We start from the raw sequence: 13763 nt of genomic DNA on the forward strand, positions 1-13763 counted from the left end.
GGCCGGAGCCGCCATCTTTGATTTGGGCTATAAGCAAATTTGCCAGGTCTGCCTGTTCCCTCCTCCACTGACTGCTGTGTCAGCCAATGGCAGCCATCCCCTTGGGATATAGGGAAGCTGCCTTGGCAAGACCATGTCAGTGCTAAGAGTCTCTGGAGCTGTTCAGTTCCTGGTAACCTCGTCTGACTTCCATTGTGCCGCTTGCTCGCTCAATCAGCCTCAGTCGTCTGTGCCCTGATTTCTCTGCTGCAAGTGCCGTGCCTTTCCAGCCTCTCCAGCATCCACCCTGCTCTCTCCAGTACCTCCCAGCCACCAACTGCCACTCAAGGACCTTAACTGTCACTCAAGGACCCTAACTGCCACTCAAGGACCCTAACTGCCTCTCATTCTCCAACTTCATCCAAATCCATTCCTTTCCATCTCGCCTTTCCTCAGGATTCCAGCTCATCACCGTCAAGTCTCAACTACCTCACAGAACTTTAAACTTTTGTTATATCCTTTAATTACCCGCTATACTAAGTATTAAGTTGACAGCTGTTTATGAGGTCGTTCATTAAACCAGCCCGTTTTGTACCTACTCCTGCCGGTCCGTCTCAAGTCTCTGTGCAACACACGACCCCATCAGAACCTTCGGTCGTGACAGGTATACATGTGCATAGGCAAATCCATGGGGGGGGGGGGGGGTTGGTTGCCTGTAAACCCCCCTCCTCTTCGCAAGTGCCTTAAATTATGACAATAGCACTGGTATATTATATGATCAATAGAGCTGCCACCACATCAGTGTAAGGGACAAAGCAGAGCTGCTGCACATGCCCAGTGTACCAGCTTCTACCACATTTGCTGTATGTGTGGATCTGAGCCTTCAAACATTGCAGTGGACCAGAGAGTAGCTGCCAAGAGGAAGAGACAGGAGCCTTACCATGGGAGATTGTGAGATTAGAAAGTGCAGTACTTGTTCTATTATGTTTGTGTATTTATTATATTTTAAACATTTCCTGACAATTTTATTTAATTTAAAATATTAATACTTTATACCATACAGTATCCAGTGTATAAAAGGACCAGTTTTCAGGGCTGTTACTACTCCCACAGGCTCCCGTACTTACTCCAATGCACTGCAGAGATTTTGGATTACATTTGGAAACCCCCCTCTAAAATCCTGCATTTGCCGCTGATGTGTAAGATCGTCCCAATTTTCTTTGTGTTAACCTTTTGCAGTGGGCTGTTCGTCATGCAGGGCCACAGGTCAGAAAACAAATAAGGTCTCTTAGTCAGGGATGGCGCCACCACTAGGCAGCTCTAGGCATTTGTCTAGGGTTCCAGCCACTGGAGGGCGGTAATGAGCTGCCTGGAGGAGCAGCAGCAGCAGGAAGGGTCCTGACTCCCGCCGGCGCCGAGGAGAGCAGGAGCGGCTTATTTCTACGGACACGGGACATTAAACAGACTAAAAATAAGTGAGAATAGCAGATACTGTATTTAGGGTACCCAACAGTTGTGGCCCTTTAGGGCCAGATGTACAGTATCATGCTTCAAAAAGTGATAAAATGGAGAGTGAAAACCAGCCAGCCAATCAGCTCCTGCCTGCCCTGTTAAATGTTGGGTTTAAAAAATTACACATAGGAGCTTATTGGCTGGTTGTTTATCACTCTCCAATTTAGACTTTTTGAAGCTTGATACGTCTGGCCCTTAGTGAGCTTCATTGTTGTGCGATAAATCAGTTATTTTTCCATACAAATATTTTTTATTTACTAATTGTTAATATTTCATTTTCCATGAAGCAATTCATCAGATTAAATTTTCTGGATACTTAATAGTACTGAAAAATCAGTGTAAAATGTAGTTATAGTGGTCAATTTATCTAATCATTGGTTTCACACCCATTACGGTATGGTATGGGAATTCCAGGAGCTCTGATCGAAGTTCTTTAGATAGGATTGTCAAGGCTGCTGAAAAGGTCATTGGCCAACCCCTACCTAGGATGGCTGAAATCTTTTTAAAGAGAGGGAAAGCTAAGGCTACAAAAATTATCTCAGACCCTAGTCACCCATGCTATTCTCTTTTCTCCATGTTGCCTTCTGGGAAACGTTATAGGTGCTTGAGCTGCCGCTGTCGGTTGCGGAACAGTTTTTTCCCATCTGTTGTATTGTGTTTGAATTGTAGTATGTGATATGTTGAGTATTTCCTTATCTCTTGTCTCCTTTCATTTTGAATTTCACTTATGCATTTTTAATGTTTTAAGTGACAATAAATTATTAATTATTATTATTATTATTATTACTTTAAAAATTATTATTTCTGTGTTTGCAACAATATGAAACTCCCATTTGACTGAATATACTAATAATCACATGCAGACTCTATAATGATCCCTTACCTGTGATGTGTCAAGAAGGGAAAAATCCTAAAAAAACTATGGTGGCAGCAAATGCTATTGGAAATGGTCAGAGAATGGAGAAAACCTCTCTTAGGGCATAGCCTAGACTTACTCAGCTGTGCAATGAAAAAAGGCATATCCAGCCTGGAACCGACATCACACATCTTTCCCTAAAACGCTCAGGCATGCCTAGCATTTCCCTGGACACTCCCAACATTTTCATAGGCACGCCTGGCGTTCTTCTTAGCACTCAATTACCCCCCAATCACTAGCCAGCGATCAGAAAAAATAAAATGAATTCATCGCAGGACGGCCTCGCACATGCGTACTGCGACCTGTACGCATGCACAGTTTTCAATAATCGGCTGCTGCGCAAATTTGCAGCCATGCAATCAGGTCTGAATTACCCCCCATGACCACAGCACTAAAAACACCACCTGTTCTACTTGCTTATGAAACAAAATTATTTATGAAGCTTCTCCATAGGGTTACAGTAGCAGTTTTCCCATTTTTTTTAAAGCGGCAATCATTTACATAGCAAAGTCAACCTTTTTTTTTTTTTTTAGGGTAAATGATTGCCGCTTTTAAAAAAAATGGTAAAACTCGCCCAAAATCTCTCACTTTCTGATTCTCCCACCCTATTACATTTGGCCCTTAGTGTGGAAGTTACTGTAAAGCATAGACCTAACCTCACAGAAGAATAATATTACTTTGGAGAAATGGACTATTTCTTGAAAAATATTTGCAGTTATCACAGTTTGCTACCCTCCTGCATCCTACAGGAAGATCCTGTTTTCTTCCCATAAAACTAGTGCACGACACCAAATAAATAATTTCATCATTATAATCTTTTTGAAATGAACCAGTGTCTTGGAGTGAGTTTTCTGAGTACAAGTTTTCAAATAAAAATGATGATGATGAGTAGTATCCTTTATTTCTATGTCACCACAAGGTTCTGCAGCATCTGAAAGCCTCCATACACAGGTTCAACTTCTCTGAGGGACAAGTCAGACCTGTTTTCCCTTGAGCTCCCCCGGCAGCTCCTTTCGACTTTGCACTTAATGTGCAATTCCGATAGATCATACATGCTTTACGTATGAGCTACAGGATCTAATCCCATGTGCAGGGAAACATGCAGCGGATCTGATCACATGTTAAACCGATTTCACCTTATATACTGCTTGATCCGTCAGAATCGGGTGAAATCAGCCCAAATCGGACCTGTGTATAGGCACATTTACAAATGACAGAAACAAATGAGCAAAACAAGAAAACAGCAACTTACAGTAGAAGAAAACATAGAAGAGCTACACGGTATATAAAGATTGATGTGTTAAGCGACATGACAAAGTAGTACCAGGGTGAAGGTTACGTGCCGTCATAGGAAGTATGGAGTAGAAGAAGATGGAATCTAGAGACCGAAAAGCACGAGAGAAGAGGGACCTTGCTTGTGAGAACTTATTTTGTAAAGGGGATGGGCAGACAGACAGAGGTTACACAGATGGGGTAGACAGTGAGCATTATACAGAGGGTAAGGATGAGACATCTGGATTTGATGAAAATGTGGGTCTTGAGAGCCTGTTTTGTAGAGTTGGAGAGTCTGATGGGTAGAGGTATAGAGTTCCAGATTTAGGGTGCAGCACGTGCAAAACGTTGGTGTGGTAAGAAGTACTGTAATCAGGATATACTGTATATGCATCATTTTATAAACTGTAACCTACAAACTTCATAATTACATATATGAATGACAAGAAGAGAGCACCTTGCGCGCAAGACCTTGTCTAAAGCTCTAAAATGAGTTACGTCAATGACAACATAATACAGATGTCACTATGCTATCTACAGTAGTTTGTGCGTGTTGTCATAACAACTTAAGCACTATAGTTTCTGTACTTTTAACTGGTGAAGCTCTGACAGCTTATAACTCTGTTCCCTCTGCTTTGTACATACTAAATAACATGTCTTATGATGTGGAAGAAATACTTTGATCTCAAATAAAAAAAATAAAAAAAAAATGGCACAATGAATATCCCCCGGATTACTCACATAACCATGTAAGCTGACAGCAGATAAAAACTACTTAACATTTCTCACCAACTCACCTCCTCTGCTATTTTGAAACTGTGTTTGATCTGTGACCTTTTCATATTCAGGTGTCTTAATCATAATTTCCATGTGGGTATAAGTATGACCGAAGCATACAATATAAGGAAAATGTATATTGTTGTCATCAGCTGTGATGTATATTTACAGCACTGCACCAAAAGCCATAACCTTAAATCCCCTGCCTATATTCTGTTTGTCCCCCTCACACCGCCAAAACAGTTCTGAGCTGTTAAGTCCTTGACTTATATTACATCAAACCTTCATGAAGGAGGACGCAGGAGTTCAGCATGCTTTTTTACTCATAAACTGCAGGGAAGGAACTACATAGATTACAGATATTAATTTACACAAGGGAAAATAAGATCTGTTATATCCTTCCACCGGATACTTACACAGCAATAGGAACTATATACACATCACTCTCCTCCCAACTTGCAAACAAATAACAAATGCAGTACTACACAAGGGTATATGTTACACCAGAAGGCTACAAATAAAGCCCTTGGGGTGCCTTACGATCTCTGTCTGGGTAGCAATGTTTAAATTCCCTAGAGACAGACTGATCTACCGAAGTCACATGAGAAGGTTCAGGGTCAGTTGTTGTCACTAGAACCTCTTGTTCAGGTGACTCGATACTAGGTGTCGGAACAGTCTCTGTAGTCAACCCAGAGGGGTATACATTTTCCTCAGTGTTAGGAACAGTCTATGTAGCAGGCCCAGGGGGGTAAACATAAACCCCTACATCACTAGCTTGGCTGTGTCCAGATTTCAATTCACAATCCGTCTGTCTCCTGGCCTCAATTATTTGATCAATGTGTCAGCGCAACAATTCCCCTCCAACTTCAATCACATACATCAGTGGACCAGATTTTGAAGAAACTATGCCCGGTTGCCATTTGTCTCCTCTGTAGTCACGGCCAAGCACCTCTTGGCCAATGTTGAAGTATCGTGTTTGTTTCTGGTAAACAGTTTTAAACTGTTTGTTTTGTACCTTTCGTCTCACATCTGGTTTTATCAAGTCCCACTGAGACATAGGTGCCGATTCTATGGGTGCTCAAGGGTCCGAGCACCCACGGAAATTGATGAGCACCCATGGTCCCGAGTCCCACTGCTGGGCCGCCATATTAACTTGCTAATTTGTGGCTGCAGCATCCACATCGCTGGACCCGCCACCTGGGAAACAGTATGCCGGGAAGAGTGTATTCTGTCCGCGGAGTACCTACGCTGTGGGGGCATTTATGTACCTGCACTCTGGGGGCATTTATGTACCTGCACTGTGGGGGCATTTATGTACCTGCACTGTGGGGGCATTTATGTACCTGCACTGTGGGGGCATTTATGTACCTGCACTGTGGGGGCATTTATGTACCTGCACTATGAGGGCATTTATGTACCTGCACTGTGGGGGCATTTATGTACCAGTACTGTGGGGGCATTTATGTACCTGCACTGTGGGGGCATTTATGTACCTGCACTGTGGGTGCATTTATGTACCTGAGCTGTGGGGGCATTTATGTACCTGCACCGTGGGGGCATTTATGTACCTGCACTGTGGGGGCATTTATGTACCTGCACTGTGGGGGTATTTACGTATCTGCACTGTGGGGGCATTTACGTACCTGCTCTGTGGGGGCATTTATGTACCTGCACTGTGGGGGCATTTATGTATGTGGAACTCTGTTGCCGTAATTTGAATATTGGAGACAACTGTGCTCCGTTATATAAATTGGTATTATTTTGTGGCCACACCCCTTCCCCATGAAGCCACTCCTCTATATTTTTGGCTTGAGCACCCACCAGCAAAAACAAAAATCGGCACCTATGCACTGAGACCGCAAGTTTCGTTGCATAAAAAGCACAGCAGGTGGTTGACCAGTAGTAGAGTGCTCAGTTCTATGATATATGAAAAGGAAGTTGTCAATCTTACATTGTAAAGGCAGATGTTCCTGGTGTGCGGACTTGATAGCCTTTTTGAATGTTTGTACAAATCTTTCAGCCAAACTGTTAGTGGCTGGATGGTGTGGAGCTGATGTAAATGTTTAATGCCATTATCTCGCATGAACTTTTTGAATTCATTTGACACAAATTGTGGTCCATTGTCACTGCATACTTGCTCTGGTAGACCATTTATGGCAAATATGGTTTGCAGAACAGCAATTGTTTTCTCAGACGTAGTGGATTTCATCTTTATTACCTCTGGCCGTTTAAATGAGCGTCCACTGCAATAAGAAACATACAATTCATGAATGGACTAGCAAAGTCTATATGTACCCGCTGCCATGGAGATGATGGCCATTTCCAGGGGTGTAGTGGGGCTGTGGATGGTGAATTTTGAACTCCTTGACACCCTTCACATCCTTGTCAATGTTTTGATTTGCCCATCGATTCCTGGCCACCACACGTAGCTTCTAGCAAGACTCTTCATTTTTACAGTGCCCAGGTACCTCTCATGTAAATTTTCCTCTTTTTCTTATTTTAGGTGGTATTAGAACTCTGGAACCACACAACAGAGTTCCTTGACAGACAGGAAGTTGATCCCTCCTGGCTGAAAACCCGTAATATTGAGCATTGCCATGTTTAGGCCAACCTTTAAGAGTTAAGTCCATTACTTTAGATAAAACTGGGTCAGTTCTTTGTTTCCTGATCGATCATGTCATTGGTAATACAGTAGGTAGCTGTTCTATCAACATATTGTGATAAATGTCCAGGTCATCTTGGTCTCTGGCTTCATTGCTTTGGGTACAACAGATACAAAGGTATTGATTATATGGTGCGCACTTAAACCAATGTGCAGCTATAAACGAATTCACACAGCAAAACACCATGAAACTACTGAAAAATGGAAACCAATAGCAAAAGATAGTGAATTAGAAAAACAGCGCTCAAAGGTAACTATATCCCCAAGGTAAAATAAACCTTGAAAATAATTTTTATACAAAACCAAAAGCAGCATTGATAGGATCACGAATGGATGAATGGTATACAATGATCCTTTTTTATTCAGATCCCTCCCTTCCTCCCCTATTAATTAAACAGAGGAGACAAAGTAGAACACAACATAGTGCAGGTCAATAAAGTTTTAAAAGTTTTAATACATACAGCACACTTACAATAAAGTGACTTGATTAAGAGCATGTGACAAGTAATCCTTGGCAAGCAGAAGGCGAAAAGCTGTAAAAGGGTAGTCCTTCAGGCTGGGTTCTCCGATTCAGAACAAAGATCCACAGTCCAAGGTCCACCGTCACCACAGCAAGCCTTTTCAGGAAAACGAGTCCAGTAAAAGCATATGCAAGCATCGCATGCCAGTCTGATGGGCAGTTTTGGATCAAAATGAGTAAGGACTTTATCAGATGTAATCAATCTTTTCGTTTCTGCAAATGCTTCCTCACAGTCTTTTGTCCACTTCCAACAAGCATTTTTCTGTAGTAAGGCATTTAGTGGGTGTAGGACTGTGGAGATGTCTGGTAAGAACTTGTGATAATAATTAACTAAACCCAAGTAAGTTCTCAGTTGTGACACAGACTTGGGCGGGGTGCTTGCAGTACGGCTTTAATTTTGTCAGCCGACTTGTGTAGGCCCTCTCTATCGATTACATGTTCACAGTAGGAAATGATTTCTTGGAAAAATGCACAATTGTTTTTATTTATTTACTCTGAGTCGATTTAATATTTCCTCCAAATTATTTAGATGATGCACATCATGTTTGCCTGTAACAATTATGTCATCCAGATAACATTGTGTACCCCAGGGGCGGATTGGGAATTCAAACCAGCCCGGGAAATATCTTTAAGCAGCCCAATCCTGGGGCGGGGGTGCCGTGGCGCGCGTCAGGCGCGCCCAATTTTTTTGGGGTGTGGCCTAGCGATATGGAGTGTGGCCTATTTCCAGGAGGCCACACCCCATTTTTGCCACTTTGGGGGGCATGGCTAGTGTCTCTCTGAGCTGCTGGCTATGTCCCCAGCCCCTCAGGCTGCAGAATAGGCGCATGGGAGGGGGGACGCAGGGTGGCGTAGAATGCTGGGAGGGGAGAAGCAGGGTGGCTGAGGACGCAGATTGTGAGGGGGGAACGCAGAGTGACAGAGGATGCAGGGAGGGGAGTCGCAAAGTGGTGGATGATGCAGGGAGGGGAGACGCAGAGTGGCGTTGGTTGCATGGTGGCAGAGAATACAGGGAGGGGGGACGCAGGGTGGCGTTGGGTGACAGAAGGGAGATGCAGAGTGTATGGGTAGAGATAGGCTGCGGGGAGTGTGTGTATGGGTAGAGTTAGGGTGCGGGGAGTGTGTGTATGGGTAGAGTTAGGCTGCGGGGAGTGTGTGTATGGGTAGAGTTAGGCTGCGGGGAGTGTGTGTATGGGTAGAGTTAGGCTGCGGGAGTGTGTGTATGGGTAGAGTTAGGCTGCGGGAGTGTGTGTATGGATAGAGTTAGGCTGCGGGGAGTGTGTATATGGGTAGAGTTAGGCTGCGGGGAGTGTGTGTATGGGTAGAGTTAGGCTGTGGGGAGTGTGTGTATGGGTAGAGTTAGGCTGTGGGAGTGTGTGTATGGGTAGAGTTAGGGTGCGGGGAGTGTGTGTATGGGTAGAGTTAGGCTGCGGGGAGTGTGTGTATGGGTAGACTTAGGCTGCGGGGAGTGTGTGTATGGGTAGAGTTAGGCTGCGGGGAGTGTGTGTATGGGTAGAGTTAGGCTGCGGGAGTGTGTATGGTTAGAGTTAGGCTGTGACTGTGTGTGTGTGTATGGGTAGAGTAAGGCTGTGTGTGTGGAGGGGGGGTGTTTGTTTAGGGTTAGGCTATAGGGGGTGGTATGGTTAGGATTAGGCTGCCTGGGTGGGGTGTATGGTTAGGGTTGGGATGTGGGGTATATGGTTTGGGCTGTCAGGGGCGATGTAGTGTAGTGTAGTGTACTAACCTTGCCCTTTGCACCTGCTTGAGTTTCATCTTGTGGCAGGGAGTCCCTTACAGTAGATGCGCTAATCTGTCCCGGATATCCATGTATGCACACACTTCTCCCAGTAACATCCGTGGCGGACAGCATGGCAGACATGGACACGGCGGCGGAAGACAAGGAAGCCTGGAGACACAGCACAGAAAAAATAGTGAGCTGGGCACATCTGCTTAGCGTTCCCCACACACAGACATAATGGCAGGTATTCAATGCTCTGGGCGAGTGGTGACAGCGAGCAGGGCTTCCTGCTCGCTGTCACCACTCACCCTGACAGCATTCAACGCAGCCCCCTCATCCGCCAATTTCCCCTCGCTCCGTTTTTTGAGCGAGGGGGAATTGGCGGATGCGGCTCCAGAAGCAGCGAGACCCGCGGCTAAAAACTGCGAGTTTTCTGCAGCAGCCGCGGGTCTCGCTGTTTTGGGGAATTCTCGCCGTCCTGTGACGACGAGGATTTCCCCATTACGTTGAATAGAGCGAGCGGCGGGGGAAAGCGCGTGGGTTAAACAGCGAGGATCGCTGGTTTTCAGCAATCCTCGCTGTTTAACCCCCTCGCCGGCCGCTCGCTGCGGCATTGAATACATGCCATTGTATATACACCAACTTCCCCCATCCGACACACACACACACGCATACTATATACACACACGCACATCCCCCACAAATATATGTTTATGCACACATCCCTCCCACACATATACTGTATATGAACACCACACACACACACACACACACTGTATACGCACACGTCCCTCCCACACATACTGTAAATGCACACATCCCCCACACACACATACTATATACACACATATATATACTGTATATGAACACCACACTGTATACGCACACATCCCCCCACACACATACTGTATATGAACACACACACACTGTATATGCACACATCCCCCAACACACATACTATATACACACATATATACTGTATATGAACACACACACACTGTATACGCACACATCCCCCACACACACACATACTATATACACATATATATACTGTATATGAACACACACACACACACACACACTGTATACGCACACATCCCCCACACACACACATACTATATAAACACATATATACTGTATATAAACACACACACTGTATACACACCCATCCCACACACACATACTATATACACACATATATATACTGTATATGAACACCCACACACTGTATACGCACACATCCCCCCGCACACACACTGTATATGAACACCCCTCCAGACACACATACTAAATATGCACACATCCCCCCCCACACACACACATAGACTGTATATGCACATATATATACCCCCCCCACACACGCACACATATACCCCCCACACACACTGCATATGAACCCCCCCCCCTCCCCCCTAAACACACACATACTGAGACCTCTTGTAGGTAAGCAGCCTGCTGTGCTTACTTGCTGGCTGCCGTGCTCCTGCTGCCGCAGCCGCCACCCATTGGATCCAGCCCAACGCGCGTAATAATCCTGCGCGCTGCTGCTGGGATTCTCACGTGGGCAGCGCAGGCAGCCATCCTTTCGCCGGAGTCCGGACCGCGGGAGCAGCTGTGTGCACCCGCGCATGCGCACCAGCCCTCCCGCGGCCATATTAACTTTGGGACTTGGTTGAGGCCGGCCGCGGCCATCTTCAAATTGGGCACAGTGCCGCGGCCAAGCACAGAGTTGCTGCGGCAGCCCTGTTAGAAGCGTGGACGGCCGCTTCTACTCTAAAATGTGCCGGCCCACCGGGAAACGGCCCGTTTTCCCGGTGGGCCAATCCGCCCCTGGTGTACCTGGTATTCCTTGTAGGACTATTTCCATTGCTCTCTGCCACAGTGCTGCCAAACACACGATGGTAATATTGTTATAATATGGGGGGGGAGGGGAATCTTAGAATGCACACCCGATTTACATGAGGTGCTATCATGCTGGGACTTGTAGTTCTGCAAAGAAAGACATGTGGTGCAGATGCACACTCCATATTATAAAATCAATAATAGAGGCTCTTGGTATATTAATTGGCCAAGAAATATTTGCCCACCAACCTGCTTCACGGTGGCCTCATTTCTGGTGGGTCCCTAATACTAATAATCTGGGGCGCGGAACCCCAAAAAGGCCAGCATAAGCCAGTCACCCCAGGGCAGCACACAAGTAAAAAACTAAGCTATAAATGTGTGTTAATAAGAAAGAAGCAGGAGCTAGAGGTTCAAAAGTGTAGTGCTAGGAAGTATAATATTAGTGAAAATAAATGGATGGATTTGGGGCGCGGCTCCCCTTGGGTTGGTGTAACCGAGTTGCTTTCGGGGTGGCACACCCTAACATTTATTTAGCACTATTTATTTTCACTAATATTATACTTCCTAGCACTACACTTTTTAACCTCTAGCTCCTTTCTTATTAACACACATTTATAGCTTAGTTTTTTACTTGTGTGCTGCCCTGGGGTGACTGGCTTATGCTGGCCTTTTTGGGGTTCCGCGCCCCAGATTCTTAGTATTAGGGGCCCACCAGAAATTAGGCCACCGTGAAGCTGGTTGGTGGGCAAATATTTCTTGGCCAATTAATATACCAAGAGCCTCTATTATTGATTTAATAATATGGAGTGTGCATCTGCACCACATGTCTTTCTTTGCAGAACTACAAGTCCCAGCATGATAGCACCTCATGTAAATCGGGTGTGCATTCTAAGATCCCCCCCCCCCATAAGCTAACATTGTGTACACCTGTACACCTGAAGGTTGGGACTCCTTCAACTTAGAGTAGCACCCCGCCCACCTGATCTGAACATTAGTTCACCAGTTTGGTCCCTGGTAGCCACAGACTGCAAACTGAGGGCACAATGAAGGTAAGACCTAAAAATTTACACTAATTGCTAGTCTTGGAGATGGATTTGGGGCGCGGCTCCCCTTGGGTTGGTGTAACCGAGTTGCTTTCGGGGTGGCACACCCTAACATTTATTTATTTTCACTAATATTATACTTCCTAGCACTACACTTTTTAACCTCTAGCTCCTGCTTCTTTCTTATTAACACACATTTATAGCTTAGTTTTTTACTTGTGTGCTGCCCTGGGGTGACTGGCGTATGCTGGCCTTTTTGGGGTTCCGCGCCCCAGATTCTTAGTATTAGGGACCCACCAGAAATGAGGCCACCGTGAAGCTGGTTGGTGGGCAAATATTTCTTGGCCAATTAATATACCAAGAGCCTCTATTATTGATTGAATAATATGGAGTGTGCATCTGCACCACATGTCTTTCTTTGCAGAACTACAAGTCCCAGCATGATAGCACCTCATGTAAATCGGGTGTGCATTCTAAGATCCCCCCCCCCCATAAGCTAACATTGTGTACACCTGTACACCTGAAGGTTGGGACTCCTTCAACTTAGAGTAGCACCCCGCCCACCTGATCTGAACATTAGTTCACCAATTTGGTCCCTGGTAGCCACAGACTGCAAACTGAGGGCACAATGAAGGTAAGACCTAAAAATTTACACTAATTGCTAGTCTTGGAGATGGATTTGGGGTGCGGCTCCCCTTGGGTTGGTGTAACCGAGTTGCTTTCGGGGTGGCACACCCTAACATTTATTTATTTTCACTAATATTATACTTCCTAGCACTACACTTTTTAACCTCTAGCTCCTGCTTCTTTCTTATTAACACACATTTATAGCTTAGTTTTTTACTTGTGTGCTGCCCTGGGGTGACTGGCTTATGCTGGCCTTTTTGGGGTTCTGCGCCCCAGATTCTTAGTATTAGGGACCCACCAGAAATGAGGCCACCGTGAAGCTGGTTGGTGGGCAAATATTTCTTGGCCAATTAATATACCAAGAGCCTCTATTATTGATTTAATAATATGGAGTGTGCATCTGCACCACATGTCCTAATATTGTTATAAGCCTACAGTATGTGTGTTGATGGTTAGATATTTCTTGGACGCCTCCTCAATTTCCATCTGTAAGTACACCTGAGCTAGATCAATTTTGGAAAAGCGGTCGCCCCCTGAAAGAGCTGCAAAGATGTCCTCTATTTTAGGCAAAGGATACTGTACAGTTCGTACCACTGGATTTATTGTCATCTTGAAATCTCCGCAAATTCGGATATTTCCCATTTTATCCTTCTTTACTACTGGAACTATTGGCATAGCCCATTCACTCCATTCCACGGAGGAGAGTATACCAGAGTCTTCCAATTTCTGTAATTCCTTCTCAACCCTTGGTCGGATAGCATATGATACTGTACGAGCTTTATGAAACTTTGGAACTACCTGGGGATCCACCTCTATATTGGCCTTGATGCCCTTTAATGTGCCTATTCCTTCTTGGAAAATGGATTGTACAGCAT

This window comes from Crinia signifera, chromosome 7 (genome assembly GCF_055691185.1).
Source record: "Crinia signifera chromosome 7, ASM5569118v1, whole genome shotgun sequence".
Classification (NCBI taxonomy): domain Eukaryota; kingdom Metazoa; phylum Chordata; class Amphibia; order Anura; family Myobatrachidae; genus Crinia; species Crinia signifera.